The following is a 26,596-nucleotide window of genomic DNA, read 5'->3' as shown; positions in this document are numbered from 1 at the left end:
GTCGGGACGGGGACCGGGACAGGGATAGGAATGGTGCGAATGCACTGCAAACTACGCAGACACCTGGTGTGAGGCGAGGCGAGGCGAGGAAGCCCACATCGCTACCAGTGGGCCCTCCAGCACGACACTGCCACACCCCGCACAGGCCCTCCGCTGAACACCAGGGACAAGATGCGTCCTCCGCTAGTGTCGAAGGCTGCACGCGCCCAGCGAATGACAGGGGGTGCAACGAGCAGCAGTGCGTCTCACACACGCGGCGGTGCGCCCGCCAATTCGGCCGTCGCTCTGCTGGGACGCCGGGCGCGCCTCCCCGCGCCGTCCTCGAGGAACTGGCGGTTGCGGAAGGAAGCGCTTTCGTCAAATGCGGCCGAAAACTAACATTTTGTGTGTTGGGAGAAAAGCCGAACGCGAATTCTGCCGTGCTCCTACATTAGATGAGCGCCAACGGCCATACCATGATGAATACACCGGTTCTCGTCCGATCACCGAAGTTAAGCATCATCGGGCCCGGCTAGTACTTGGATGGGTGACCGCCTGGGAAACCCGGGTGCTGTTGGCTCCCTTCCTTTTTTTTTTTTTTGTTATGTCGCCAGCCCAATTTTCAAACTACCTTTCTGTTGTGACAAAGTTGCTTCCTTAAGCCTTTTAAACTACTGTAATGGTACGAAAATGCAGTAATTAACTCAGTTTGAGGGAGAATGTGCTAACCAAGTTTGCCAAGAAGACTTTGAAAACGACAAAACAGTACGAATCGGCAGGTGATTTCTGAAATACGTCACCGCCTATTGTTGTGTAGGAGTGTAGAGTTCCAAATTTGATTTGTAACCACGAATTTATTCCTTAGTCGTCTCGTCTCGTCTCGTCTCGCAGACGTTTGTCGTGCTTGCGCTGTCATATGGACCACGACCCGAGCGGCAGCGAGCGGCAGTCGAGCAAAGTCGGGACAAGTCGGGACGGGGACCGGGACAGGGATAGGAATGGTGCGAATGCACTGCAAACTACGCAGACACCTGGTGTGAGGCGAGGCGAGGCGAGGAAGCCCACATCGCTACCAGTGGCGCCCTCCAGCACGACACTGCCACACCCCGCACAGGCCCTCCGCTGAACACCAGGGACAAGATGCGTCCTCCGCTAGTGTCGAAGGCTGCACGCGCCCAGCGAATGACAGGGGGTGCAACGAGCAGCAGTGCGTCTCACACACGCGGCGGTGCGCCCGCCAATTCGGCCGTCGCTCTGCTGGGACGCCGGGCGCGCCTCCCCGCGCCGTCCTCGAGGAACTGGCGGTTGCGGAAGGAAGCGCTTTCGTCAAATGCGGCCGAAAACTAACATTTTGTGTGTTGGGAGAAAAGCCGAACGCGAATTCTGCCGTGCTCCTACATTAGATGAGCGCCAACGGCCATACCATGATGAATACACCGGTTCTCGTCCGATCACCGAAGTTAAGCATCATCGGGCCCGGCTAGTACTTGGATGGGTGACCGCCTGGGAAACCCGGGTGCTGTTGGCTCCCTTCCTTTTTTTTTTTTTGTTATGTCGCCAGCCCAATTTTCAAACTACCTTTCTGTTGTGACAAAGTTGCTTCCTTAAGCCTTTTAAACTACTGTAATGGTACGAAAATGCAGTAATTAACTCAGTTTGAGGGAGAATGTGCTAACCAAGTTTGCCAAGAAGACTTTGAAAACGACAAAACAGTACGAATCGGCAGGTGATTTCTGAAATACGTCACCGCCTATTGTTGTGTAGGAGTGTAGAGTTCCAAATTTGATTTGTAACCACGAATTTATTCCTTAGTCGTCTCGTCTCGTCTCGTCTCGCAGACGTTTGTCGTGCTTGCGCTGTCATATGGACCACGACCCGAGCGGCAGCGAGCGGCAGTCGAGCAAAGTCGGGACAAGTCGGGACGGGGACCGGGACAGGGATAGGAATGGTGCGAATGCACTGCAAACTACGCAGACACCTGGTGTGAGGCGAGGCGAGGCGAGGAAGCCCACATCGCTACCAGTGGCGCCCTCCAGCACGACACTGCCACACCCCGCACAGGCCCTCCGCTGAACACCAGGGACAAGATGCGTCCTCCGCTAGTGTCGAAGGCTGCACGCGCCCAGCGAATGACAGGGGGTGCAACGAGCAGCAGTGCGTCTCACACACGCGGCGGTGCGCCCGCCAATTCGGCCGTCGCTCTGCTGGGACGCCGGGCGCGCCTCCCCGCGCCGTCCTCGAGGAACTGGCGGTTGCGGAAGGAAGCGCTTTCGTCAAATGCGGCCGAAAACTAACATTTTGTGTGTTGGGAGAAAAGCCGAACGCGAATTCTGCCGTGCTCCTACATTAGATGAGCGCCAACGGCCATACCATGATGAATACACCGGTTCTCGTCCGATCACCGAAGTTAAGCATCATCGGGCCCGGCTAGTACTTGGATGGGTGACCGCCTGGGAAACCCGGGTGCTGTTGGCTCCCTTCCTTTTTTTTTTTTTGTTATGTCGCCAGCCCAATTTTCAAACTACCTTTCTGTTGTGACAAAGTTGCTTCCTTAAGCCTTTTAAACTACTGTAATGGTACGAAAATGCAGTAATTAACTCAGTTTGAGGGAGAATGTGCTAACCAAGTTTGCCAAGAAGACTTTGAAAACGACAAAACAGTACGAATCGGCAGGTGATTTCTGAAATACGTCACCGCCTATTGTTGTGTAGGAGTGTAGAGTTCCAAATTTGATTTGTAACCACGAATTTATTCCTTAGTCGTCTCGTCTCGTCTCGTCTCGCAGACGTTTGTCGTGCTTGCGCTGTCATATGGACCACGACCCGAGCGGCAGCGAGCGGCAGTCGAGCAAAGTCGGGACAAGTCGGGACGGGGACCGGGACAGGGATAGGAATGGTGCGAATGCACTGCAAACTACGCAGACACCTGGTGTGAGGCGAGGCGAGGCGAGGAAGCCCACATCGCTACCAGTGGGCCCTCCAGCACGACACTGCCACACCCCGCACAGGCCCTCCGCTGAACACCAGGGACAAGATGCGTCCTCCGCTAGTGTCGAAGGCTGCACGCGCCCAGCGAATGACAGGGGGTGCAACGAGCAGCAGTGCGTCTCACACACGCGGCGGTGCGCCCGCCAATTCGGCCGTCGCTCTGCTGGGACGCCGGGCGCGCCTCCCCGCGCCGTCCTCGAGGAACTGGCGGTTGCGGAAGGAAGCGCTTTCGTCAAATGCGGCCGAAAACTAACATTTTGTGTGTTGGGAGAAAAGCCGAACGCGAATTCTGCCGTGCTCCTACATTAGATGAGCGCCAACGGCCATACCATGATGAATACACCGGTTCTCGTCCGATCACCGAAGTTAAGCATCATCGGGCCCGGCTAGTACTTGGATGGGTGACCGCCTGGGAAACCCGGGTGCTGTTGGCTCCCTTCCTTTTTTTTTTTTTTGTTATGTCGCCAGCCCAATTTTCAAACTACCTTTCTGTTGTGACAAAGTTGCTTCCTTAAGCCTTTTAAACTACTGTAATGGTACGAAAATGCAGTAATTAACTCAGTTTGAGGGAGAATGTGCTAACCAAGTTTGCCAAGAAGACTTTGAAAACGACAAAACAGTACGAATCGGCAGGTGATTTCTGAAATACGTCACCGCCTATTGTTGTGTAGGAGTGTAGAGTTCCAAATTTGATTTGTAACCACGAATTTATTCCTTAGTCGTCTCGTCTCGTCTCGTCTCGCAGACGTTTGTCGTGCTTGCGCTGTCATATGGACCACGACCCGAGCGGCAGCGAGCGGCAGTCGAGCAAAGTCGGGACAAGTCGGGACGGGGACCGGGACAGGGATAGGAATGGTGCGAATGCACTGCAAACTACGCAGACACCTGGTGTGAGGCGAGGCGAGGCGAGGAAGCCCACATCGCTACCAGTGGCGCCCTCCAGCACGACACTGCCACACCCCGCACAGGCCCTCCGCTGAACACCAGGGACAAGATGCGTCCTCCGCTAGTGTCGAAGGCTGCACGCGCCCAGCGAATGACAGGGGGTGCAACGAGCAGCAGTGCGTCTCACACACGCGGCGGTGCGCCCGCCAATTCGGCCGTCGCTCTGCTGGGACGCCGGGCGCGCCTCCCCGCGCCGTCCTCGAGGAACTGGCGGTTGCGGAAGGAAGCGCTTTCGTCAAATGCGGCCGAAAACTAACATTTTGTGTGTTGGGAGAAAAGCCGAACGCGAATTCTGCCGTGCTCCTACATTAGATGAGCGCCAACGGCCATACCATGATGAATACACCGGTTCTCGTCCGATCACCGAAGTTAAGCATCATCGGGCCCGGCTAGTACTTGGATGGGTGACCGCCTGGGAAACCCGGGTGCTGTTGGCTCCCTTCCTTTTTTTTTTTTTTGTTATGTCGCCAGCCCAATTTTCAAACTACCTTTCTGTTGTGACAAAGTTGCTTCCTTAAGCCTTTTAAACTACTGTAATGGTACGAAAATGCAGTAATTAACTCAGTTTGAGGGAGAATGTGCTAACCAAGTTTGCCAAGAAGACTTTGAAAACGACAAAACAGTACGAATCGGCAGGTGATTTCTGAAATACGTCACCGCCTATTGTTGTGTAGGAGTGTAGAGTTCCAAATTTGATTTGTAACCACGAATTTATTCCTTAGTCGTCTCGTCTCGTCTCGTCTCGCAGACGTTTGTCGTGCTTGCGCTGTCATATGGACCACGACCCGAGCGGCAGCGAGCGGCAGTCGAGCAAAGTCGGGACAAGTCGGGACGGGGACCGGGACAGGGATAGGAATGGTGCGAATGCACTGCAAACTACGCAGACACCTGGTGTGAGGCGAGGCGAGGCGAGGAAGCCCACATCGCTACCAGTGGCGCCCTCCAGCACGACACTGCCACACCCCGCACAGGCCCTCCGCTGAACACCAGGGACAAGATGCGTCCTCCGCTAGTGTCGAAGGCTGCACGCGCCCAGCGAATGACAGGGGGTGCAACGAGCAGCAGTGCGTCTCACACACGCGGCGGTGCGCCCGCCAATTCGGCCGTCGCTCTGCTGGGACGCCGGGCGCGCCTCCCCGCGCCGTCCTCGAGGAACTGGCGGTTGCGGAAGGAAGCGCTTTCGTCAAATGCGGCCGAAAACTAACATTTTGTGTGTTGGGAGAAAAGCCGAACGCGAATTCTGCCGTGCTCCTACATTAGATGAGCGCCAACGGCCATACCATGATGAATACACCGGTTCTCGTCCGATCACCGAAGTTAAGCATCATCGGGCCCGGCTAGTACTTGGATGGGTGACCGCCTGGGAAACCCGGGTGCTGTTGGCTCCCTTCCTTTTTTTTTTTTTTGTTATGTCGCCAGCCCAATTTTCAAACTACCTTTCTGTTGTGACAAAGTTGCTTCCTTAAGCCTTTTAAACTACTGTAATGGTACGAAAATGCAGTAATTAACTCAGTTTGAGGGAGAATGTGCTAACCAAGTTTGCCAAGAAGACTTTGAAAACGACAAAACAGTACGAATCGGCAGGTGATTTCTGAAATACGTCACCGCCTATTGTTGTGTAGGAGTGTAGAGTTCCAAATTTGATTTGTAACCACGAATTTATTCCTTAGTCGTCTCGTCTCGTCTCGTCTCGCAGACGTTTGTCGTGCTTGCGCTGTCATATGGACCACGACCCGAGCGGCAGCGAGCGGCAGTCGAGCAAAGTCGGGACAAGTCGGGACGGGGACCGGGACAGGGATAGGAATGGTGCGAATGCACTGCAAACTACGCAGACACCTGGTGTGAGGCGAGGCGAGGCGAGGAAGCCCACATCGCTACCAGTGGGCCCTCCAGCACGACACTGCCACACCCCGCACAGGCCCTCCGCTGAACACCAGGGACAAGATGCGTCCTCCGCTAGTGTCGAAGGCTGCACGCGCCCAGCGAATGACAGGGGGTGCAACGAGCAGCAGTGCGTCTCACACACGCGGCGGTGCGCCCGCCAATTCGGCCGTCGCTCTGCTGGGACGCCGGGCGCGCCTCCCCGCGCCGTCCTCGAGGAACTGGCGGTTGCGGAAGGAAGCGCTTTCGTCAAATGCGGCCGAAAACTAACATTTTGTGTGTTGGGAGAAAAGCCGAACGCGAATTCTGCCGTGCTCCTACATTAGATGAGCGCCAACGGCCATACCATGATGAATACACCGGTTCTCGTCCGATCACCGAAGTTAAGCATCATCGGGCCCGGCTAGTACTTGGATGGGTGACCGCCTGGGAAACCCGGGTGCTGTTGGCTCCCTTCCTTTTTTTTTTTTTTTGTTATGTCGCCAGCCCAATTTTCAAACTACCTTTCTGTTGTGACAAAGTTGCTTCCTTAAGCCTTTTAAACTACTGTAATGGTACGAAAATGCAGTAATTAACTCAGTTTGAGGGAGAATGTGCTAACCAAGTTTGCCAAGAAGACTTTGAAAACGACAAAACAGTACGAATCGGCAGGTGATTTCTGAAATACGTCACCGCCTATTGTTGTGTAGGAGTGTAGAGTTCCAAATTTGATTTGTAACCACGAATTTATTCCTTAGTCGTCTCGTCTCGTCTCGTCTCGCAGACGTTTGTCGTGCTTGCGCTGTCATATGGACCACGACCCGAGCGGCAGCGAGCGGCAGTCGAGCAAAGTCGGGACAAGTCGGGACGGGGACCGGGACAGGGATAGGAATGGTGCGAATGCACTGCAAACTACGCAGACACCTGGTGTGAGGCGAGGCGAGGCGAGGAAGCCCACATCGCTACCAGTGGCGCCCTCCAGCACGACACTGCCACACCCCGCACAGGCCCTCCGCTGAACACCAGGGACAAGATGCGTCCTCCGCTAGTGTCGAAGGCTGCACGCGCCCAGCGAATGACAGGGGGTGCAACGAGCAGCAGTGCGTCTCACACACGCGGCGGTGCGCCCGCCAATTCGGCCGTCGCTCTGCTGGGACGCCGGGCGCGCCTCCCCGCGCCGTCCTCGAGGAACTGGCGGTTGCGGAAGGAAGCGCTTTCGTCAAATGCGGCCGAAAACTAACATTTTGTGTGTTGGGAGAAAAGCCGAACGCGAATTCTGCCGTGCTCCTACATTAGATGAGCGCCAACGGCCATACCATGATGAATACACCGGTTCTCGTCCGATCACCGAAGTTAAGCATCATCGGGCCCGGCTAGTACTTGGATGGGTGACCGCCTGGGAAACCCGGGTGCTGTTGGCTCCCTTCCTTTTTTTTTTTTTGTTATGTCGCCAGCCCAATTTTCAAACTACCTTTCTGTTGTGACAAAGTTGCTTCCTTAAGCCTTTTAAACTACTGTAATGGTACGAAAATGCAGTAATTAACTCAGTTTGAGGGAGAATGTGCTAACCAAGTTTGCCAAGAAGACTTTGAAAAACGACAAAACAGTACGAATCGGCAGGTGATTTCTGAAATACGTCACCGCCTATTGTTGTGTAGGAGTGTAGAGTTCCAAATTTGATTTGTAACCACGAATTTATTCCTTAGTCGTCTCGTCTCGTCTCGTCTCGCAGACGTTTGTCGTGCTTGCGCTGTCATATGGACCACGACCCGAGCGGCAGCGAGCGGCAGTCGAGCAAAGTCGGGACAAGTCGGGACGGGGACAGGGACAGGGATAGGAATGGTGCGAATGCACTGCAAACTACGCAGACACCTGGTGTGAGGCGAGGCGAGGCGAGGAAGCCCACATCGCTACCAGTGGGCCCTCCAGCACGACACTGCCACACCCCGCACAGGCCCTCCGCTGAACACCAGGGACAAGATGCGTCCTCCGCTAGTGTCGAAGGCTGCACGCGCCCAGCGAATGACAGGGGGTGCAACGAGCAGCAGTGCGTCTCACACACGCGGCGGTGCGCCCGCCAATTCGGCCGTCGCTCTGCTGGGACGCCGGGCGCGCCTCCCCGCGCCGTCCTCGAGGAACTGGCGGTTGCGGAAGGAAGCGCTTTCGTCAAATGCGGCCGAAAACTAACATTTTGTGTGTTGGGAGAAAAGCCGAACGCGAATTCTGCCGTGCTCCTACATTAGATGAGCGCCAACGGCCATACCATGATGAATACACCGGTTCTCGTCCGATCACCGAAGTTAAGCATCATCGGGCCCGGCTAGTACTTGGATGGGTGACCGCCTGGGAAACCCGGGTGCTGTTGGCTCCCTTCCTTTTTTTTTTTTTTTGTTATGTCGCCAGCCCAATTTTCAAACTACCTTTCTGTTGTGACAAAGTTGCTTCCTTAAGCCTTTTAAACTACTGTAATGGTACGAAAATGCAGTAATTAACTCAGTTTGAGGGAGAATGTGCTAACCAAGTTTGCCAAGAAGACTTTGAAAACGACAAAACAGTACGAATCGGCAGGTGATTTCTGAAATACGTCACCGCCTATTGTTGTGTAGGAGTGTAGAGTTCCAAATTTGATTTGTAACCACGAATTTATTCCTTAGTCGTCTCGTCTCGTCTCGTCTCGCCTCGTCCCGCAGACGTTTGTCGTGCTTGCGCTGTCATATGGACCACGACCCGAGCGGCAGCGAGCGGCAGTCGAGCAAAGTCGGGACAAGTCGGGACGGGGACAGGGACAGGGATAGGAATGGTGCGAATGCACTGCAAACTACGCAGACACCTGGTGTGAGGCGAGGCGAGGCGAGGAAGCCCACATCGCTACCAGTGGGCCCTCCAGCACGACACTGCCACACCCCGCACAGGCCCTCCGCTGAACACCAGGGACAAGATGCGTCCTCCGCTAGTGTCGAAGGCTGCACGCGCCCAGCGAATGACAGGGGGTGCAACGAGCAGCAGTGCGTCTCACACACGCGGCGGTGCGCCCGCCAATTCGGCCGTCGCTCTGCTGGGACGCCGGGCGCGCCTCCCCGCGCCGTCCTCGAGGAACTGGCGGTTGCGGAAGGAAGCGCTTTCGTCAAATGCGGCCGAAAACTAACATTTTGTGTGTTGGGAGAAAAGCCGAACGCGAATTCTGCCGTGCTCCTACATTAGATGAGCGCCAACGGCCATACCATGATGAATACACCGGTTCTCGTCCGATCACCGAAGTTAAGCATCATCGGGCCCGGCTAGTACTTGGATGGGTGACCGCCTGGGAAACCCGGGTGCTGTTGGCTCCCTTCCTTTTTTTTTTTTTTGTTATGTCGCCAGCCCAATTTTCAAACTACCTTTCTGTTGTGACAAAGTTGCTTCCTTAAGCCTTTTAAACTACTGTAATGGTACGAAAATGCAGTAATTAACTCAGTTTGAGGGAGAATGTGCTAACCAAGTTTGCCAAGAAGACTTTGAAAACGACAAAACAGTACGAATCGGCAGGTGATTTCTGAAATACGTCACCGCCTATTGTTGTGTAGGAGTGTAGAGTTCCAAATTTGATTTGTAACCACGAATTTATTCCTTAGTCGTCTCGTCTCGTCTCGTCTCGCAGACGTTTGTCGTGCTTGCGCTGTCATATGGACCACGACCCGAGCGGCAGCGAGCGGCAGTCGAGCAAAGTCGGGACAAGTCGGGACGGGGACCGGGACAGGGATAGGAATGGTGCGAATGCACTGCAAACTACGCAGACACCTGGTGTGAGGCGAGGCGAGGCGAGGAAGCCCACATCGCTACCAGTGGCGCCCTCCAGCACGACACTGCCACACCCCGCACAGGCCCTCCGCTGAACACCAGGGACAAGATGCGTCCTCCGCTAGTGTCGAAGGCTGCACGCGCCCAGCGAATGACAGGGGGTGCAACGAGCAGCAGTGCGTCTCACACACGCGGCGGTGCGCCCGCCAATTCGGCCGTCGCTCTGCTGGGACGCCGGGCGCGCCTCCCCGCGCCGTCCTCGAGGAACTGGCGGTTGCGGAAGGAAGCGCTTTCGTCAAATGCGGCCGAAAACTAACATTTTGTGTGTTGGGAGAAAAGCCGAACGCGAATTCTGCCGTGCTCCTACATTAGATGAGCGCCAACGGCCATACCATGATGAATACACCGGTTCTCGTCCGATCACCGAAGTTAAGCATCATCGGGCCCGGCTAGTACTTGGATGGGTGACCGCCTGGGAAACCCGGGTGCTGTTGGCTCCCTTCCTTTTTTTTTTTTTGTTATGTCGCCAGCCCAATTTTCAAACTACCTTTCTGTTGTGACAAAGTTGCTTCCTTAAGCCTTTTAAACTACTGTAATGGTACGAAAATGCAGTAATTAACTCAGTTTGAGGGAGAATGTGCTAACCAAGTTTGCCAAGAAGACTTTGAAAACGACAAAACAGTACGAATCGGCAGGTGATTTCTGAAATACGTCACCGCCTATTGTTGTGTAGGAGTGTAGAGTTCCAAATTTGATTTGTAACCACGAATTTATTCCTTAGTCGTCTCGTCTCGTCTCGTCTCGCAGACGTTTGTCGTGCTTGCGCTGTCATATGGACCACGACCCGAGCGGCAGCGAGCGGCAGTCGAGCAAAGTCGGGACAAGTCGGGACGGGGACCGGGACAGGGATAGGAATGGTGCGAATGCACTGCAAACTACGCAGACACCTGGTGTGAGGCGAGGCGAGGCGAGGAAGCCCACATCGCTACCAGTGGCGCCCTCCAGCACGACACTGCCACACCCCGCACAGGCCCTCCGCTGAACACCAGGGACAAGATGCGTCCTCCGCTAGTGTCGAAGGCTGCACGCGCCCAGCGAATGACAGGGGGTGCAACGAGCAGCAGTGCGTCTCACACACGCGGCGGTGCGCCCGCCAATTCGGCCGTCGCTCTGCTGGGACGCCGGGCGCGCCTCCCCGCGCCGTCCTCGAGGAACTGGCGGTTGCGGAAGGAAGCGCTTTCGTCAAATGCGGCCGAAAACTAACATTTTGTGTGTTGGGAGAAAAGCCGAACGCGAATTCTGCCGTGCTCCTACATTAGATGAGCGCCAACGGCCATACCATGATGAATACACCGGTTCTCGTCCGATCACCGAAGTTAAGCATCATCGGGCCCGGCTAGTACTTGGATGGGTGACCGCCTGGGAAACCCGGGTGCTGTTGGCTCCCTTCCTTTTTTTTTTTTTGTTATGTCGCCAGCCCAATTTTCAAACTACCTTTCTGTTGTGACAAAGTTGCTTCCTTAAGCCTTTTAAACTACTGTAATGGTACGAAAATGCAGTAATTAACTCAGTTTGAGGGAGAATGTGCTAACCAAGTTTGCCAAGAAGACTTTGAAAACGACAAAACAGTACGAATCGGCAGGTGATTTCTGAAATACGTCACCGCCTATTGTTGTGTAGGAGTGTAGAGTTCCAAATTTGATTTGTAACCACGAATTTATTCCTTAGTCGTCTCGTCTCGTCTCGTCTCGCAGACGTTTGTCGTGCTTGCGCTGTCATATGGACCACGACCCGAGCGGCAGCGAGCGGCAGTCGAGCAAAGTCGGGACAAGTCGGGACGGGGACCGGGACAGGGATAGGAATGGTGCGAATGCACTGCAAACTACGCAGACACCTGGTGTGAGGCGAGGCGAGGCGAGGAAGCCCACATCGCTACCAGTGGCGCCCTCCAGCACGACACTGCCACACCCCGCACAGGCCCTCCGCTGAACACCAGGGACAAGATGCGTCCTCCGCTAGTGTCGAAGGCTGCACGCGCCCAGCGAATGACAGGGGGTGCAACGAGCAGCAGTGCGTCTCACACACGCGGCGGTGCGCCCGCCAATTCGGCCGTCGCTCTGCTGGGACGCCGGGCGCGCCTCCCCGCGCCGTCCTCGAGGAACTGGCGGTTGCGGAAGGAAGCGCTTTCGTCAAATGCGGCCGAAAACTAACATTTTGTGTGTTGGGAGAAAAGCCGAACGCGAATTCTGCCGTGCTCCTACATTAGATGAGCGCCAACGGCCATACCATGATGAATACACCGGTTCTCGTCCGATCACCGAAGTTAAGCATCATCGGGCCCGGCTAGTACTTGGATGGGTGACCGCCTGGGAAACCCGGGTGCTGTTGGCTCCCTTCCTTTTTTTTTTTTTGTTATGTCGCCAGCCCAATTTTCAAACTACCTTTCTGTTGTGACAAAGTTGCTTCCTTAAGCCTTTTAAACTACTGTAATGGTACGAAAATGCAGTAATTAACTCAGTTTGAGGGAGAATGTGCTAACCAAGTTTGCCAAGAAGACTTTGAAAACGACAAAACAGTACGAATCGGCAGGTGATTTCTGAAATACGTCACCGCCTATTGTTGTGTAGGAGTGTAGAGTTCCAAATTTGATTTGTAACCACGAATTTATTCCTTAGTCGTCTCGTCTCGTCTCGTCTCGCAGACGTTTGTCGTGCTTGCGCTGTCATATGGACCACGACCCGAGCGGCAGCGAGCGGCAGTCGAGCAAAGTCGGGACAAGTCGGGACGGGGACAGGGACAGGGATAGGAATGGTGCGAATGCACTGCAAACTACGCAGACACCTGGTGTGAGGCGAGGCGAGGCGAGGAAGCCCACATCGCTACCAGTGGGCCCTCCAGCACGACACTGCCACACCCCGCACAGGCCCTCCGCTGAACACCAGGGACAAGATGCGTCCTCCGCTAGTGTCGAAGGCTGCACGCGCCCAGCGAATGACAGGGGGTGCAACGAGCAGCAGTGCGTCTCACACACGCGGCGGTGCGCCCGCCAATTCGGCCGTCGCTCTGCTGGGACGCCGGGCGCGCCTCCCCGCGCCGTCCTCGAGGAACTGGCGGTTGCGGAAGGAAGCGCTTTCGTCAAATGCGGCCGAAAACTAACATTTTGTGTGTTGGGAGAAAAGCCGAACGCGAATTCTGCCGTGCTCCTACATTAGATGAGCGCCAACGGCCATACCATGATGAATACACCGGTTCTCGTCCGATCACCGAAGTTAAGCATCATCGGGCCCGGCTAGTACTTGGATGGGTGACCGCCTGGGAAACCCGGGTGCTGTTGGCTCCCTTCCTTTTTTTTTTTTTTTGTTATGTCGCCAGCCCAATTTTCAAACTACCTTTCTGTTGTGACAAAGTTGCTTCCTTAAGCCTTTTAAACTACTGTAATGGTACGAAAATGCAGTAATTAACTCAGTTTGAGGGAGAATGTGCTAACCAAGTTTGCCAAGAAGACTTTGAAAACGACAAAACAGTACGAATCGGCAGGTGATTTCTGAAATACGTCACCGCCTATTGTTGTGTAGGAGTGTAGAGTTCCAAATTTGATTTGTAACCACGAATTTATTCCTTAGTCGTCTCGTCTCGTCTCGTCTCGCCTCGTCCCGCAGACGTTTGTCGTGCTTGCGCTGTCATATGGACCACGACCCGAGCGGCAGCGAGCGGCAGTCGAGCAAAGTCGGGACAAGTCGGGACGGGGACAGGGACAGGGATAGGAATGGTGCGAATGCACTGCAAACTACGCAGACACCTGGTGTGAGGCGAGGCGAGGCGAGGAAGCCCACATCGCTACCAGTGGGCCCTCCAGCACGACACTGCCACACCCCGCACAGGCCCTCCGCTGAACACCAGGGACAAGATGCGTCCTCCGCTAGTGTCGAAGGCTGCACGCGCCCAGCGAATGACAGGGGGTGCAACGAGCAGCAGTGCGTCTCACACACGCGGCGGTGCGCCCGCCAATTCGGCCGTCGCTCTGCTGGGACGCCGGGCGCGCCTCCCCGCGCCGTCCTCGAGGAACTGGCGGTTGCGGAAGGAAGCGCTTTCGTCAAATGCGGCCGAAAACTAACATTTTGTGTGTTGGGAGAAAAGCCGAACGCGAATTCTGCCGTGCTCCTACATTAGATGAGCGCCAACGGCCATACCATGATGAATACACCGGTTCTCGTCCGATCACCGAAGTTAAGCATCATCGGGCCCGGCTAGTACTTGGATGGGTGACCGCCTGGGAAACCCGGGTGCTGTTGGCTCCCTTCCTTTTTTTTTTTTTTGTTATGTCGCCAGCCCAATTTTCAAACTACCTTTCTGTTGTGACAAAGTTGCTTCCTTAAGCCTTTTAAACTACTGTAATGGTACGAAAATGCAGTAATTAACTCAGTTTGAGGGAGAATGTGCTAACCAAGTTTGCCAAGAAGACTTTGAAAACGACAAAACAGTACGAATCGGCAGGTGATTTCTGAAATACGTCACCGCCTATTGTTGTGTAGGAGTGTAGAGTTCCAAATTTGATTTGTAACCACGAATTTATTCCTTAGTCGTCTCGTCTCGTCTCGTCTCGCAGACGTTTGTCGTGCTTGCGCTGTCATATGGACCACGACCCGAGCGGCAGCGAGCGGCAGTCGAGCAAAGTCGGGACAAGTCGGGACGGGGACCGGGACAGGGATAGGAATGGTGCGAATGCACTGCAAACTACGCAGACACCTGGTGTGAGGCGAGGCGAGGCGAGGAAGCCCACATCGCTACCAGTGGCGCCCTCCAGCACGACACTGCCACACCCCGCACAGGCCCTCCGCTGAACACCAGGGACAAGATGCGTCCTCCGCTAGTGTCGAAGGCTGCACGCGCCCAGCGAATGACAGGGGGTGCAACGAGCAGCAGTGCGTCTCACACACGCGGCGGTGCGCCCGCCAATTCGGCCGTCGCTCTGCTGGGACGCCGGGCGCGCCTCCCCGCGCCGTCCTCGAGGAACTGGCGGTTGCGGAAGGAAGCGCTTTCGTCAAATGCGGCCGAAAACTAACATTTTGTGTGTTGGGAGAAAAGCCGAACGCGAATTCTGCCGTGCTCCTACATTAGATGAGCGCCAACGGCCATACCATGATGAATACACCGGTTCTCGTCCGATCACCGAAGTTAAGCATCATCGGGCCCGGCTAGTACTTGGATGGGTGACCGCCTGGGAAACCCGGGTGCTGTTGGCTCCCTTCCTTTTTTTTTTTTTGTTATGTCGCCAGCCCAATTTTCAAACTACCTTTCTGTTGTGACAAAGTTGCTTCCTTAAGCCTTTTAAACTACTGTAATGGTACGAAAATGCAGTAATTAACTCAGTTTGAGGGAGAATGTGCTAACCAAGTTTGCCAAGAAGACTTTGAAAACGACAAAACAGTACGAATCGGCAGGTGATTTCTGAAATACGTCACCGCCTATTGTTGTGTAGGAGTGTAGAGTTCCAAATTTGATTTGTAACCACGAATTTATTCCTTAGTCGTCTCGTCTCGTCTCGTCTCGCAGACGTTTGTCGTGCTTGCGCTGTCATATGGACCACGACCCGAGCGGCAGCGAGCGGCAGTCGAGCAAAGTCGGGACAAGTCGGGACGGGGACCGGGACAGGGATAGGAATGGTGCGAATGCACTGCAAACTACGCAGACACCTGGTGTGAGGCGAGGCGAGGCGAGGAAGCCCACATCGCTACCAGTGGCGCCCTCCAGCACGACACTGCCACACCCCGCACAGGCCCTCCGCTGAACACCAGGGACAAGATGCGTCCTCCGCTAGTGTCGAAGGCTGCACGCGCCCAGCGAATGACAGGGGGTGCAACGAGCAGCAGTGCGTCTCACACACGCGGCGGTGCGCCCGCCAATTCGGCCGTCGCTCTGCTGGGACGCCGGGCGCGCCTCCCCGCGCCGTCCTCGAGGAACTGGCGGTTGCGGAAGGAAGCGCTTTCGTCAAATGCGGCCGAAAACTAACATTTTGTGTGTTGGGAGAAAAGCCGAACGCGAATTCTGCCGTGCTCCTACATTAGATGAGCGCCAACGGCCATACCATGATGAATACACCGGTTCTCGTCCGATCACCGAAGTTAAGCATCATCGGGCCCGGCTAGTACTTGGATGGGTGACCGCCTGGGAAACCCGGGTGCTGTTGGCTCCCTTCCTTTTTTTTTTTTTGTTATGTCGCCAGCCCAATTTTCAAACTACCTTTCTGTTGTGACAAAGTTGCTTCCTTAAGCCTTTTAAACTACTGTAATGGTACGAAAATGCAGTAATTAACTCAGTTTGAGGGAGAATGTGCTAACCAAGTTTGCCAAGAAGACTTTGAAAACGACAAAACAGTACGAATCGGCAGGTGATTTCTGAAATACGTCACCGCCTATTGTTGTGTAGGAGTGTAGAGTTCCAAATTTGATTTGTAACCACGAATTTATTCCTTAGTCGTCTCGTCTCGTCTCGTCTCGCAGACGTTTGTCGTGCTTGCGCTGTCATATGGACCACGACCCGAGCGGCAGCGAGCGGCAGTCGAGCAAAGTCGGGACAAGTCGGGACGGGGACAGGGACAGGGATAGGAATGGTGCGAATGCACTGCAAACTACGCAGACACCTGGTGTGAGGCGAGGCGAGGCGAGGAAGCCCACATCGCTACCAGTGGGCCCTCCAGCACGACACTGCCACACCCCGCACAGGCCCTCCGCTGAACACCAGGGACAAGATGCGTCCTCCGCTAGCGTCGAAGGCTGCACGCGCCCAGCGAATGACAGGGGGTGCAACGAGCAGCAGTGCGTCTCACACACGCGGCGGTGCGCCCGCCAATTCGGCCGTCGCTCTGCTGGGACGCCGGGCGCGCCTCCCCGCGCCGTCCTCGAGGAACTGGCGGTTGCGGAAGGAAGCGCTTTCGTCAAATGCGGCCGAAAACTAACATTTTGTGTGTTGGGAGAAAAGCCGAACGCGAATTCTGCCGTGCTCCTACATTAGATGAGCGCCAACGGCCATACCATGATGAATACACCGGTTCTCGTCCGATCACCGAAGTTAAGCATCATCGGGCCCGGCTAGTACTTGGATGGGTGACCGCCTGGGAAACCCGGGTGCTGTTGGCTCCCTTCCTTTTTTTTTTTTTTGTTATGTCGCCAGCCCAATTTTCAAACTACCTTTCTGTTGTGACAAAGTTGCTTCCTTAAGCCTTTTAAACTACTGTAATGGTACGAAAATGCAGTAATTAACTCAGTTTGAGGGAGAATGTGCTAACCAAGTTTGCCAAGAAGACTTTGAAAACGACAAAACAGTACGAATCGGCAGGTGATTTCTGAAATACGTCACCGCCTATTGTTGTGTAGGAGTGTAGAGTTCCAAATTTGATTTGTAACCACGAATTTATTCCTTAGTCGTCTCGTCTCGTCTCGTCTCGCAGACGTTTGTCGTGCTTGCGCTGTCATATGGACCACGACCCGAGCGGCAGCGAGCGGCAGTCGAGCAAAGTCGGGACAAGTCGGGACGGGGACCGGGACAGGGATAGGAATGGTGCGAATGCACTGCAAACTACGCAGACACCTGGTGTGAGGCGAGGCGAGGCGAGGAAGCCCACATCGCTACCAGTGGCGCCCTCCAGCACGACACTGCCACACCCCGCACAGGCCCTCCGCTGAACACCAGGGACAAGATGCGTCCTCCGCTAGTGTCGAAGGCTGCACGCGCCCAGCGAATGACAGGGGGTGCAACGAGCAGCAGTGCGTCTCACACACGCGGCGGTGCGCCCGCCAATTCGGCCGTCGCTCTGCTGGGACGCCGGGCGCGCCTCCCCGCGCCGTCCTCGAGGAACTGGCGGTTGCGGAAGGAAGCGCTTTCGTCAAATGCGGCCGAAAACTAACATTTTGTGTGTTGGGAGAAAAGCCGAACGCGAATTCTGCCGTGCTCCTACATTAGATGAGCGCCAACGGCCATACCATGATGAATACACCGGTTCTCGTCCGATCACCGAAGTTAAGCATCATCGGGCCCGGCTAGTACTTGGATGGGTGACCGCCTGGGAAACCCGGGTGCTGTTGGCTCCCTTCCTTTTTTTTTTTTTGTTATGTCGCCAGCCCAATTTTCAAACTACCTTTCTGTTGTGACAAAGTTGCTTCCTTAAGCCTTTTAAACTACTGTAATGGTACGAAAATGCAGTAATTAACTCAGTTTGAGGGAGAATGTGCTAACCAAGTTTGCCAAGAAGACTTTGAAAACGACAAAACAGTACGAATCGGCAGGTGATTTCTGAAATACGTCACCGCCTATTGTTGTGTAGGAGTGTAGAGTTCCAAATTTGATTTGTAACCACGAATTTATTCCTTAGTCGTCTCGTCTCGTCTCGTCTCGCAGACGTTTGTCGTGCTTGCGCTGTCATATGGACCACGACCCGAGCGGCAGCGAGCGGCAGTCGAGCAAAGTCGGGACAAGTCGGGACGGGGACAGGGACAGGGATAGGAATGGTGCGAATGCACTGCAAACTACGCAGACACCTGGTGTGAGGCGAGGCGAGGCGAGGAAGCCCACATCGCTACCAGTGGGCCCTCCAGCACGACACTGCCACACCCCGCACAGGCCCTCCGCTGAACACCAGGGACAAGATGCGTCCTCCGCTAGCGTCGAAGGCTGCACGCGCCCAGCGAATGACAGGGGGTGCAACGAGCAGCAGTGCGTCTCACACACGCGGCGGTGCGCCCGCCAATTCGGCCGTCGCTCTGCTGGGACGCCGGGCGCGCCTCCCCGCGCCGTCCTCGAGGAACTGGCGGTTGCGGAAGGAAGCGCTTTCGTCAAATGCGGCCGAAAACTAACATTTTGTGTGTTGGGAGAAAAGCCGAACGCGAATTCTGCCGTGCTCCTACATTAGATGAGCGCCAACGGCCATACCATGATGAATACACCGGTTCTCGTCCGATCACCGAAGTTAAGCATCATCGGGCCCGGCTAGTACTTGGATGGGTGACCGCCTGGGAAACCCGGGTGCTGTTGGCTCCCTTCCTTTTTTTTTTTTTTGTTATGTCGCCAGCCCAATTTTCAAACTACCTTTCTGTTGTGACAAAGTTGCTTCCTTAAGCCTTTTAAACTACTGTAATGGTACGAAAATGCAGTAATTAACTCAGTTTGAGGGAGAATGTGCTAACCAAGTTTGCCAAGAAGACTTTGAAAACGACAAAACAGTACGAATCGGCAGGTGATTTCTGAAATACGTCACCGCCTATTGTTGTGTAGGAGTGTAGAGTTCCAAATTTGATTTGTAACCACGAATTTATTCCTTAGTCGTCTCGTCTCGTCTCGTCTCGCAGACGTTTGTCGTGCTTGCGCTGTCATATGGACCACGACCCGAGCGGCAGCGAGCGGCAGTCGAGCAAAGTCGGGACAAGTCGGGACGGGGACAGGGACAGGGATAGGAATGGTGCGAATGCACTGCAAACTACGCAGACACCTGGTGTGAGGCGAGGCGAGGCGAGGAAGCCCACATCGCTACCAGTGGGCCCTCCAGCACGACACTGCCACACCCCGCACAGGCCCTCCGCTGAACACCAGGGACAAGATGCGTCCTCCGCTAGCGTCGAAGGCTGCACGCGCCCAGCGAATGACAGGGGGTGCAACGAGCAGCAGTGCGTCTCACACACGCGGCGGTGCGCCCGCCAATTCGGCCGTCGCTCTGCTGGGACGCCGGGCGCGCCTCCCCGCGCCGTCCTCGAGGAACTGGCGGTTGCGGAAGGAAGCGCTTTCGTCAAATGCGGCCGAAAACTAACATTTTGTGTGTTGGGAGAAAAGCCGAACGCGAATTCTGCCGTGCTCCTACATTAGATGAGCGCCAACGGCCATACCATGATGAATACACCGGTTCTCGTCCGATCACCGAAGTTAAGCATCATCGGGCCCGGCTAGTACTTGGATGGGTGACCGCCTGGGAAACCCGGGTGCTGTTGGCTCCCTTCCTTTTTTTTTTTTTTGTTATGTCGCCAGCCCAATTTTCAAACTACCTTTCTGTTGTGACAAAGTTGCTTCCTTAAGCCTTTTAAACTACTGTAATGGTACGAAAATGCAGTAATTAACTCAGTTTGAGGGAGAATGTGCTAACCAAGTTTGCCAAGAAGACTTTGAAAACGACAAAACAGTACGAATCGGCAGGTGATTTCTGAAATACGTCACCGCCTATTGTTGTGTAGGAGTGTAGAGTTCCAAATTTGATTTGTAACCACGAATTTATTCCTTAGTCGTCTCGTCTCGTCTCGTCTCGCAGACGTTTGTCGTGCTTGCGCTGTCATATGGACCACGACCCGAGCGGCAGCGAGCGGCAGTCGAGCAAAGTCGGGACAAGTCGGGACGGGGACCGGGACAGGGATAGGAATGGTGCGAATGCACTGCAAACTACGCAGACACCTGGTGTGAGGCGAGGCGAGGCGAGGAAGCCCACATCGCTACCAGTGGCGCCCTCCAGCACGACACTGCCACACCCCGCACAGGCCCTCCGCTGAACACCAGGGACAAGATGCGTCCTCCGCTAGTGTCGAAGGCTGCACGCGCCCAGCGAATGACAGGGGGTGCAACGAGCAGCAGTGCGTCTCACACACGCGGCGGTGCGCCCGCCAATTCGGCCGTCGCTCTGCTGGGACGCCGGGCGCGCCTCCCCGCGCCGTCCTCGAGGAACTGGCGGTTGCGGAAGGAAGCGCTTTCGTCAAATGCGGCCGAAAACTAACATTTTGTGTGTTGGGAGAAAAGCCGAACGCGAATTCTGCCGTGCTCCTACATTAGATGAGCGCCAACGGCCATACCATGATGAATACACCGGTTCTCGTCCGATCACCGAAGTTAAGCATCATCGGGCCCGGCTAGTACTTCGATGGGTGACCGCCTGGGAAACCCGGGTGCTGTTGGCTCCCTTCCTTTTTTTTTTTTTTTGTTATGTCGCCAGCCCAATTTTCAAACTACCTTTCTGTTGTGACAAAGTTGCTTCCTTAAGCCTTTTAAACTACTGTAATGGTACGAAAATGCAGTAATTAACTCAGTTTGAGGGAGAATGTGCTAACCAAGTTTGCCAAGAAGACTTTGAAAACGACAAAACAGTACGAATCGGCAGGTGATTTCTGAAATACGTCACCGCCTATTGTTGTGTAGGAGTGTAGAGTTCCAAATTTGATTTGTAACCACGAATTTATTCCTTAGTCGTCTCGTCTCGTCTCGTCTCGCCTCGTCCCGCAGACGTTTGTCGTGCTTGCGCTGTCATATGGACCACGACCCGAGCGGCAGCGAGCGGCAGTCGAGCAAAGTCGGGACAAGTCGGGACGGGGACAGGGACAGGGATAGGAATGGTGCGAATGCACTGCAAACTACGCAGACACCTGGTGTGAGGCGAGGCGAGGCGAGGAAGCCCACATCGCTACCAGTGGGCCCTCCAGCACGACACTGCCACACCCCGCACAGGCCCTCCGCTGAACACCAGGGACAAGATGCGTCCTCCGCTAGTGTCGAAGGCTGCACGCGCCCAGCGAATGACAGGGGGTGCAACGAGCAGCAGTGCGTCTCACACACGCGGCGGTGCGCCCGCCAATTCGGCCGTCGCTCTGCTGGGACGCCGGGCGCGCCTCCCCGCGCCGTCCTCGAGGAACTGGCGGTTGCGGAAGGAAGCGCTTTCGTCAAATGCGGCCGAAAACTAACATTTTGTGTGTTGGGAGAAAAGCCGAACGCGAATTCTGCCGTGCTCCTACATTAGATGAGCGCCAACGGCCATACCATGATGAATACACCGGTTCTCGTCCGATCACCGAAGTTAAGCATCATCGGGCCCGGCTAGTACTTGGATGGGTGACCGCCTGGGAAACCCGGGTGCTGTTGGCTCCCTTCCTTTTTTTTTTTTTGTTATGTCGCCAGCCCAATTTTCAAACTACCTTTCTGTTGTGACAAAGTTGCTTCCTTAAGCCTTTTAAACTACTGTAATGGTACGAAAATGCAGTAATTAACTCAGTTTGAGGGAGAATGTGCTAACCAAGTTTGCCAAGAAGACTTTGAAAACGACAAAACAGTACGAATCGGCAGGTGATTTCTGAAATACGTCACCGCCTATTGTTGTGTAGGAGTGTAGAGTTCCAAATTTGATTTGTAACCACGAATTTATTCCTTAGTCGTCTCGTCTCGTCTCGTCTCGCCTCGTCCCGCAGACGTTTGTCGTGCTTGCGCTGTCATATGGACCACGACCCGAGCGGCAGCGAGCGGCAGTCGAGCAAAGTCGGGACAAGTCGGGACGGGGACAGGGACAGGGATAGGAATGGTGCGAATGCACTGCAAACTACGCAGACACCTGGTGTGAGGCGAGGCGAGGCGAGGAAGCCCACATCGCTACCAGTGGGCCCTCCAGCACGACACTGCCACACCCCGCACAGGCCCTCCGCTGAACACCAGGGACAAGATGCGTCCTCCGCTAGTGTCGAAGGCTGCACGCGCCCAGCGAATGACAGGGGGTGCAACGAGCAGCAGTGCGTCTCACACACGCGGCGGTGCGCCCGCCAATTCGGCCGTCGCTCTGCTGGGACGCCGGGCGCGCCTCCCCGCGCCGTCCTCGAGGAACTGGCGGTTGCGGAAGGAAGCGCTTTCGTCAAATGCGGCCGAAAACTAACATTTTGTGTGTTGGGAGAAAAGCCGAACGCGAATTCTGCCGTGCTCCTACATTAGATGAGCGCCAACGGCCATACCATGATGAATACACCGGTTCTCGTCCGATCACCGAAGTTAAGCATCATCGGGCCCGGCTAGTACTTGGATGGGTGACCGCCTGGGAAACCCGGGTGCTGTTGGCTCCCTTCCTTTTTTTTTTTTTTGTTATGTCGCCAGCCCAATTTTCAAACTACCTTTCTGTTGTGACAAAGTTGCTTCCTTAAGCCTTTTAAACTACTGTAATGGTACGAAAATGCAGTAATTAACTCAGTTTGAGGGAGAATGTGCTAACCAAGTTTGCCAAGAAGACTTTGAAAACGACAAAACAGTACGAATCGGCAGGTGATTTCTGAAATACGTCACCGCCTATTGTTGTGTAGGAGTGTAGAGTTCCAAATTTGATTTGTAACCACGAATTTATTCCTTAGTCGTCTCGTCTCGTCTCGTCTCGCCTCGTCCCGCAGACGTTTGTCGTGCTTGCGCTGTCATATGGACCACGACCCGAGCGGCAGCGAGCGGCAGTCGAGCAAAGTCGGGACAAGTCGGGACGGGGACAGGGACAGGGATAGGAATGGTGCGAATGCACTGCAAACTACGCAGACACCTGGTGTGAGGCGAGGCGAGGCGAGGAAGCCCACATCGCTACCAGTGGGCCCTCCAGCACGACACTGCCACACCCCGCACAGGCCCTCCGCTGAACACCAGGGACAAGATGCGTCCTCCGCTAGTGTCGAAGGCTGCACGCGCCCAGCGAATGACAGGGGGTGCAACGAGCAGCAGTGCGTCTCACACACGCGGCGGTGCGCCCGCCAATTCGGCCGTCGCTCTGCTGGGACGCCGGGCGCGCCTCCCCGCGCCGTCCTCGAGGAACTGGCGGTTGCGGAAGGAAGCGCTTTCGTCAAATGCGGCCGAAAACTAACATTTTGTGTGTTGGGAGAAAAGCCGAACGCGAATTCTGCCGTGCTCCTACATTAGATGAGCGCCAACGGCCATACCATGATGAATACACCGGTTCTCGTCCGATCACCGAAGTTAAGCATCATCGGGCCCGGCTAGTACTTGGATGGGTGACCGCCTGGGAAACCCGGGTGCTGTTGGCTCCCTTCCTTTTTTTTTTTTTGTTATGTCGCCAGCCCAATTTTCAAACTACCTTTCTGTTGTGACAAAGTTGCTTCCTTAAGCCTTTTAAACTACTGTAATGGTACGAAAATGCAGTAATTAACTCAGTTTGAGGGAGAATGTGCTAACCAAGTTTGCCAAGAAGACTTTGAAAACGACAAAACAGTACGAATCGGCAGGTGATTTCTGAAATACGTCACCGCCTATTGTTGTGTAGGAGTGTAGAGTTCCAAATTTGATTTGTAACCACGAATTTATTCCTTAGTCGTCTCGTCTCGTCTCGTCTCGCCTCGTCCCGCAGACGTTTGTCGTGCTTGCGCTGTCATATGGACCACGACCCGAGCGGCAGCGAGCGGCAGTCGAGCAAAGTCGGGACAAGTCGGGACGGGGACAGGGACAGGGATAGGAATGGTGCGAATGCACTGCAAACTACGCAGACACCTGGTGTGAGGCGAGGCGAGGCGAGGAAGCACACATCGCTACCAGTGGGCCCTCCAGCACGACACTGCCACACCCCGCACAGGCCCTCCGCTGAACACCAGGGACAAGATGCGTCCTCCGCTAGTGTCGAAGCCTGCACGCGCCCAGCGAATGACAGGGGGTGCAACGAGCAGCAGTGCGTCTCACACACGCGGCGGTGCGCCCGCCAATTCGGCCGTCACTCTGGTGGGACGCCTGGCGCGCCTCCCCGCGCCGTCCTCGAGGAACTGGCGGTTGCAGAAGGAAGCGCTTTCGTCATATGCGGCCGAAAACTAACATTTTGTGTGTTGGGAGAAAAGCCGAACGCGAATTCTGCCGTGCTCCCACATTAGATGAGCGCCAACGGCCATACCATGATGAATACACCGGTTCTTGTCCGATCACCGAAGTTAAGCATCATCGGGCCCGGCTAGTACTTGGATGGGTGACCGCCTGGTAAACCCGGGTGCTGTTGGCTCCCTTCCTGTTTTTTTTTTTGTTATGTCGCCAGCCCAATTTTCAAACTACATTTCTGTTGTGACAAAGATGCTTCCTTAAGCCTTTTAAACTACTGTAATGGTACGAAAATGCAGTAATTAACTCAATTTGAGGGAGAATGTGCTAACCAAGTTTGCCAAGAAGACTTTGAATACAACAAAACAGTACGAATCGGCAGGTGATTTCTGAAATACGTCACCGCCTATTGTTGTGTAGGAGTGTAGAGTTCCAAATTAGAATTGTAACCACGAATTTATTCCTTAGTCGTCTCGTCTCCTCTCGTCTCGTCTCGTCCCGCAGACGTTTGTCGTGCTTGCGCTGTCATATCGACCACGACCCGAGCGGCAGCGAGCGGCGTTCGAGCAAAGTCAGACAAGTCGGGACGGGGACCGGGACAGGGATAGGAATGGTGCGAATGCACTGCAAACTACGCAGACACCTGGTGTGAGGCGAGGCGAGGCGAGGCGAGGCGAGGAAGCCCACATCACTACCAGTGGGCCCTCCAGCACGACACTGCCACACCACGCACAGGCCCTCCGCTGAACGTTACAATTCACTATCAGTTTTTCGTCCCATTCGATAATCTATACTCACAGCAGAACGGCCATAAGGTGCCCGAGGCAGCAATAGACCCATGGAGTCAAGTCGGCTGGAGGACGATGTATTGAATCGGGACGCAATATGTGTGGTCCATCGTCATTAGGTGGCCCTGAATGTTACAATTCACTATCAGTTTTTCGTCCGATTCGAAAATGTTTGACTCACAGCAGAACGGCCATAAGGTGCCCGAGGCAGCAATGGACCCATGGAGACAAGTCTGCTGGAGGACGATGTATTGAATCGGGACGCAATTTGAGTGTTCCATCGTCATTAGGAGGCCCTGAACGTTACAATTCACTCTCAGTTTTTCGTCCGATTCGAAAATCTTTGAGACACAGCAGAAAGGCCATAAGGTGCCCGAGGCAGCAATAGACCCATGGAGACAAGTCTGCTGGAGGACGATGTATTGAATCGGGACGCAATTTGAGTGATCCATCGTCATTAGGTGGCCCTGAACGTTACAATTCACTATTAATTTTTCGTCCGATTCCAAAATCTTTGACTCACAGCAGATCGGCCATAAGGTGCCCGGGTCAGCAATAGACCCATGGAGACAAGTCTGCTGGAGGAGGAAGTATTGAATCGGACGCAATTTGAGTGATCCTTCGTCATTAGGTGGCCCTGAATGTTACAATTCACTATCTGTTTTTCGTCAGATTCGAAAATCTTTGACTCACAGCAGAACGGCCTTAAGGTGCCCGAGGCAGCAATAGACCCATGGAGAGAAGTCTGCTGGAGGACGATGTATTGAATCGGGACGCAATTTGAGTGATTCATCGTCTTTAGGTGGCCCTGAACGTTACAATTCACTATCAGTTTTTCGTCCGATTCGAAAATCTTTGACTCACAGCAGAACGGCCATAAGGTGCCCGAGACAGCAATAGACCCATGGAGAGAAGTCTGCTGGAAGACGATGTATTGAATCGGGACGCAATTTGCGTGTTCCATCGTCATTAGGAGGCCCTGAACGTTACAATTCACTATCAGTTTTTCGTCCGATTCGAAAATCTTTGACTCACTGCAGAACGGCCATAAGGTGCCCGAGGCAGCAATAGACCCATGGAGACAAGTCTGCTGGAGGACGATGTATTGAATCGGGACGCAATTTGAGTGTTCCATCGTCATTAGGAGGCCCTGAACGTTACAATTCACTATCAGTTTTTCGTCCGATTCGAAAATCTTTGACTCACAGCAGAACGGCCATAAGGTGCCCGAGGCAGCAATAGACCCATGGAGACAAGTCGGCTGGAGGACGACGTATTGAATCGGGACGCAATTTGAGTGATCCATCGTCATTAGGTGGCCCTGAAAGTTACAATTCACTATTAGTTTTTCGTCCGATTCGAAAATCTTTGACTCACAGCAGAACGGCCATAAGGTGCCCGAGGCAGCAATAGACCCATGGAGACAAGTCTGCTGGAGGACGATGTATTGAATCGGGACCCAATTTGAGTGATCCATCGTCATTAGGTGGCCCTGAAAGTTACAATTCTCTATCAGTTTTTCGTCCCATTCGATAATCTAGACTCACAGCAGAACGGCCATAAGGTGCCCGAGGCAGCAATAGACCCATGGAGAGAAGTCTGCTGGAGGACGATGAATTGAATCGGGACGCAATTTGAGTGATCCATCGTCATTAGGTGGCCCTGAACGTTACAATTCACTATCAGTTTTAC

The 26,596-nt window shown here is 54.4% G+C and overlaps 26 non-coding genes across 26 annotated transcripts; all 26 read left to right on the top strand.

The window, feature by feature from the left end:
* The first annotated feature begins 440 nt into the window (after positions 1-440).
* LOC126143325 (5S ribosomal RNA) lies at positions 441-559 on the top strand. Its single transcript, XR_007529720.1, has one exon. It is a non-coding gene; the product is annotated as a 5S ribosomal RNA (ribosomal RNA).
* An 829-nt stretch (positions 560-1,388) lies between these two features.
* LOC126143324 (5S ribosomal RNA) lies at positions 1,389-1,507 on the top strand. The gene has a single exon (XR_007529719.1). It is a non-coding gene; the product is annotated as a 5S ribosomal RNA (ribosomal RNA).
* An 828-nt stretch (positions 1,508-2,335) lies between these two features.
* On the top strand, positions 2,336-2,454 carry LOC126143323 (5S ribosomal RNA). The gene has a single exon (XR_007529718.1). It is a non-coding gene; the product is annotated as a 5S ribosomal RNA (ribosomal RNA).
* An 827-nt stretch (positions 2,455-3,281) lies between these two features.
* Positions 3,282-3,400, top strand: LOC126143322 (5S ribosomal RNA). Its single transcript, XR_007529717.1, has one exon. It is a non-coding gene; the product is annotated as a 5S ribosomal RNA (ribosomal RNA).
* An 829-nt stretch (positions 3,401-4,229) lies between these two features.
* LOC126143321 (5S ribosomal RNA) lies at positions 4,230-4,348 on the top strand. Its single transcript, XR_007529716.1, has one exon. It is a non-coding gene; the product is annotated as a 5S ribosomal RNA (ribosomal RNA).
* An 829-nt stretch (positions 4,349-5,177) lies between these two features.
* On the top strand, positions 5,178-5,296 carry LOC126143319 (5S ribosomal RNA). The gene has a single exon (XR_007529715.1). It is a non-coding gene; the product is annotated as a 5S ribosomal RNA (ribosomal RNA).
* An 828-nt stretch (positions 5,297-6,124) lies between these two features.
* On the top strand, positions 6,125-6,243 carry LOC126143318 (5S ribosomal RNA). Its single transcript, XR_007529714.1, has one exon. It is a non-coding gene; the product is annotated as a 5S ribosomal RNA (ribosomal RNA).
* An 830-nt stretch (positions 6,244-7,073) lies between these two features.
* On the top strand, positions 7,074-7,192 carry LOC126143317 (5S ribosomal RNA). Its single transcript, XR_007529713.1, has one exon. It is a non-coding gene; the product is annotated as a 5S ribosomal RNA (ribosomal RNA).
* An 828-nt stretch (positions 7,193-8,020) lies between these two features.
* LOC126143316 (5S ribosomal RNA) lies at positions 8,021-8,139 on the top strand. The gene has a single exon (XR_007529712.1). It is a non-coding gene; the product is annotated as a 5S ribosomal RNA (ribosomal RNA).
* Positions 8,140-8,978: 839 nt separating this feature from the next.
* LOC126143314 (5S ribosomal RNA) lies at positions 8,979-9,097 on the top strand. The gene has a single exon (XR_007529710.1). It is a non-coding gene; the product is annotated as a 5S ribosomal RNA (ribosomal RNA).
* An 829-nt stretch (positions 9,098-9,926) lies between these two features.
* Positions 9,927-10,045, top strand: LOC126143313 (5S ribosomal RNA). Its single transcript, XR_007529709.1, has one exon. It is a non-coding gene; the product is annotated as a 5S ribosomal RNA (ribosomal RNA).
* An 828-nt stretch (positions 10,046-10,873) lies between these two features.
* LOC126143312 (5S ribosomal RNA) lies at positions 10,874-10,992 on the top strand. Its single transcript, XR_007529708.1, has one exon. It is a non-coding gene; the product is annotated as a 5S ribosomal RNA (ribosomal RNA).
* Positions 10,993-11,820: 828 nt separating this feature from the next.
* On the top strand, positions 11,821-11,939 carry LOC126143311 (5S ribosomal RNA). Its single transcript, XR_007529707.1, has one exon. It is a non-coding gene; the product is annotated as a 5S ribosomal RNA (ribosomal RNA).
* An 827-nt stretch (positions 11,940-12,766) lies between these two features.
* On the top strand, positions 12,767-12,885 carry LOC126143310 (5S ribosomal RNA). The gene has a single exon (XR_007529706.1). It is a non-coding gene; the product is annotated as a 5S ribosomal RNA (ribosomal RNA).
* An 839-nt stretch (positions 12,886-13,724) lies between these two features.
* LOC126143308 (5S ribosomal RNA) lies at positions 13,725-13,843 on the top strand. The gene has a single exon (XR_007529705.1). It is a non-coding gene; the product is annotated as a 5S ribosomal RNA (ribosomal RNA).
* Positions 13,844-14,672: 829 nt separating this feature from the next.
* Positions 14,673-14,791, top strand: LOC126143307 (5S ribosomal RNA). The gene has a single exon (XR_007529704.1). It is a non-coding gene; the product is annotated as a 5S ribosomal RNA (ribosomal RNA).
* An 828-nt stretch (positions 14,792-15,619) lies between these two features.
* Positions 15,620-15,738, top strand: LOC126143306 (5S ribosomal RNA). Its single transcript, XR_007529703.1, has one exon. It is a non-coding gene; the product is annotated as a 5S ribosomal RNA (ribosomal RNA).
* An 827-nt stretch (positions 15,739-16,565) lies between these two features.
* LOC126143305 (5S ribosomal RNA) lies at positions 16,566-16,684 on the top strand. The gene has a single exon (XR_007529702.1). It is a non-coding gene; the product is annotated as a 5S ribosomal RNA (ribosomal RNA).
* Positions 16,685-17,513: 829 nt separating this feature from the next.
* On the top strand, positions 17,514-17,632 carry LOC126143304 (5S ribosomal RNA). Its single transcript, XR_007529701.1, has one exon. It is a non-coding gene; the product is annotated as a 5S ribosomal RNA (ribosomal RNA).
* An 827-nt stretch (positions 17,633-18,459) lies between these two features.
* On the top strand, positions 18,460-18,578 carry LOC126143330 (5S ribosomal RNA). Its single transcript, XR_007529725.1, has one exon. It is a non-coding gene; the product is annotated as a 5S ribosomal RNA (ribosomal RNA).
* Positions 18,579-19,406: 828 nt separating this feature from the next.
* LOC126143329 (5S ribosomal RNA) lies at positions 19,407-19,525 on the top strand. The gene has a single exon (XR_007529724.1). It is a non-coding gene; the product is annotated as a 5S ribosomal RNA (ribosomal RNA).
* Positions 19,526-20,354: 829 nt separating this feature from the next.
* Positions 20,355-20,473, top strand: LOC126143326 (5S ribosomal RNA). Its single transcript, XR_007529721.1, has one exon. It is a non-coding gene; the product is annotated as a 5S ribosomal RNA (ribosomal RNA).
* An 839-nt stretch (positions 20,474-21,312) lies between these two features.
* On the top strand, positions 21,313-21,431 carry LOC126143327 (5S ribosomal RNA). Its single transcript, XR_007529722.1, has one exon. It is a non-coding gene; the product is annotated as a 5S ribosomal RNA (ribosomal RNA).
* An 837-nt stretch (positions 21,432-22,268) lies between these two features.
* On the top strand, positions 22,269-22,387 carry LOC126143315 (5S ribosomal RNA). The gene has a single exon (XR_007529711.1). It is a non-coding gene; the product is annotated as a 5S ribosomal RNA (ribosomal RNA).
* An 838-nt stretch (positions 22,388-23,225) lies between these two features.
* On the top strand, positions 23,226-23,344 carry LOC126143303 (5S ribosomal RNA). The gene has a single exon (XR_007529700.1). It is a non-coding gene; the product is annotated as a 5S ribosomal RNA (ribosomal RNA).
* Positions 23,345-24,181: 837 nt separating this feature from the next.
* LOC126143328 (5S ribosomal RNA) lies at positions 24,182-24,300 on the top strand. Its single transcript, XR_007529723.1, has one exon. It is a non-coding gene; the product is annotated as a 5S ribosomal RNA (ribosomal RNA).
* Positions 24,301-26,596: the final 2,296 nt, after the last annotated feature.

This window comes from Schistocerca cancellata, unplaced genomic scaffold (genome assembly GCF_023864275.1).
Source record: "Schistocerca cancellata isolate TAMUIC-IGC-003103 unplaced genomic scaffold, iqSchCanc2.1 HiC_scaffold_790, whole genome shotgun sequence".
NCBI classification, from domain to species: Eukaryota; Metazoa; Arthropoda; class Insecta; order Orthoptera; family Acrididae; genus Schistocerca; species Schistocerca cancellata.
Note: the sequence above shows the minus strand (reverse complement) of the source record. Positions and strands in the feature narration are given on the sequence as shown.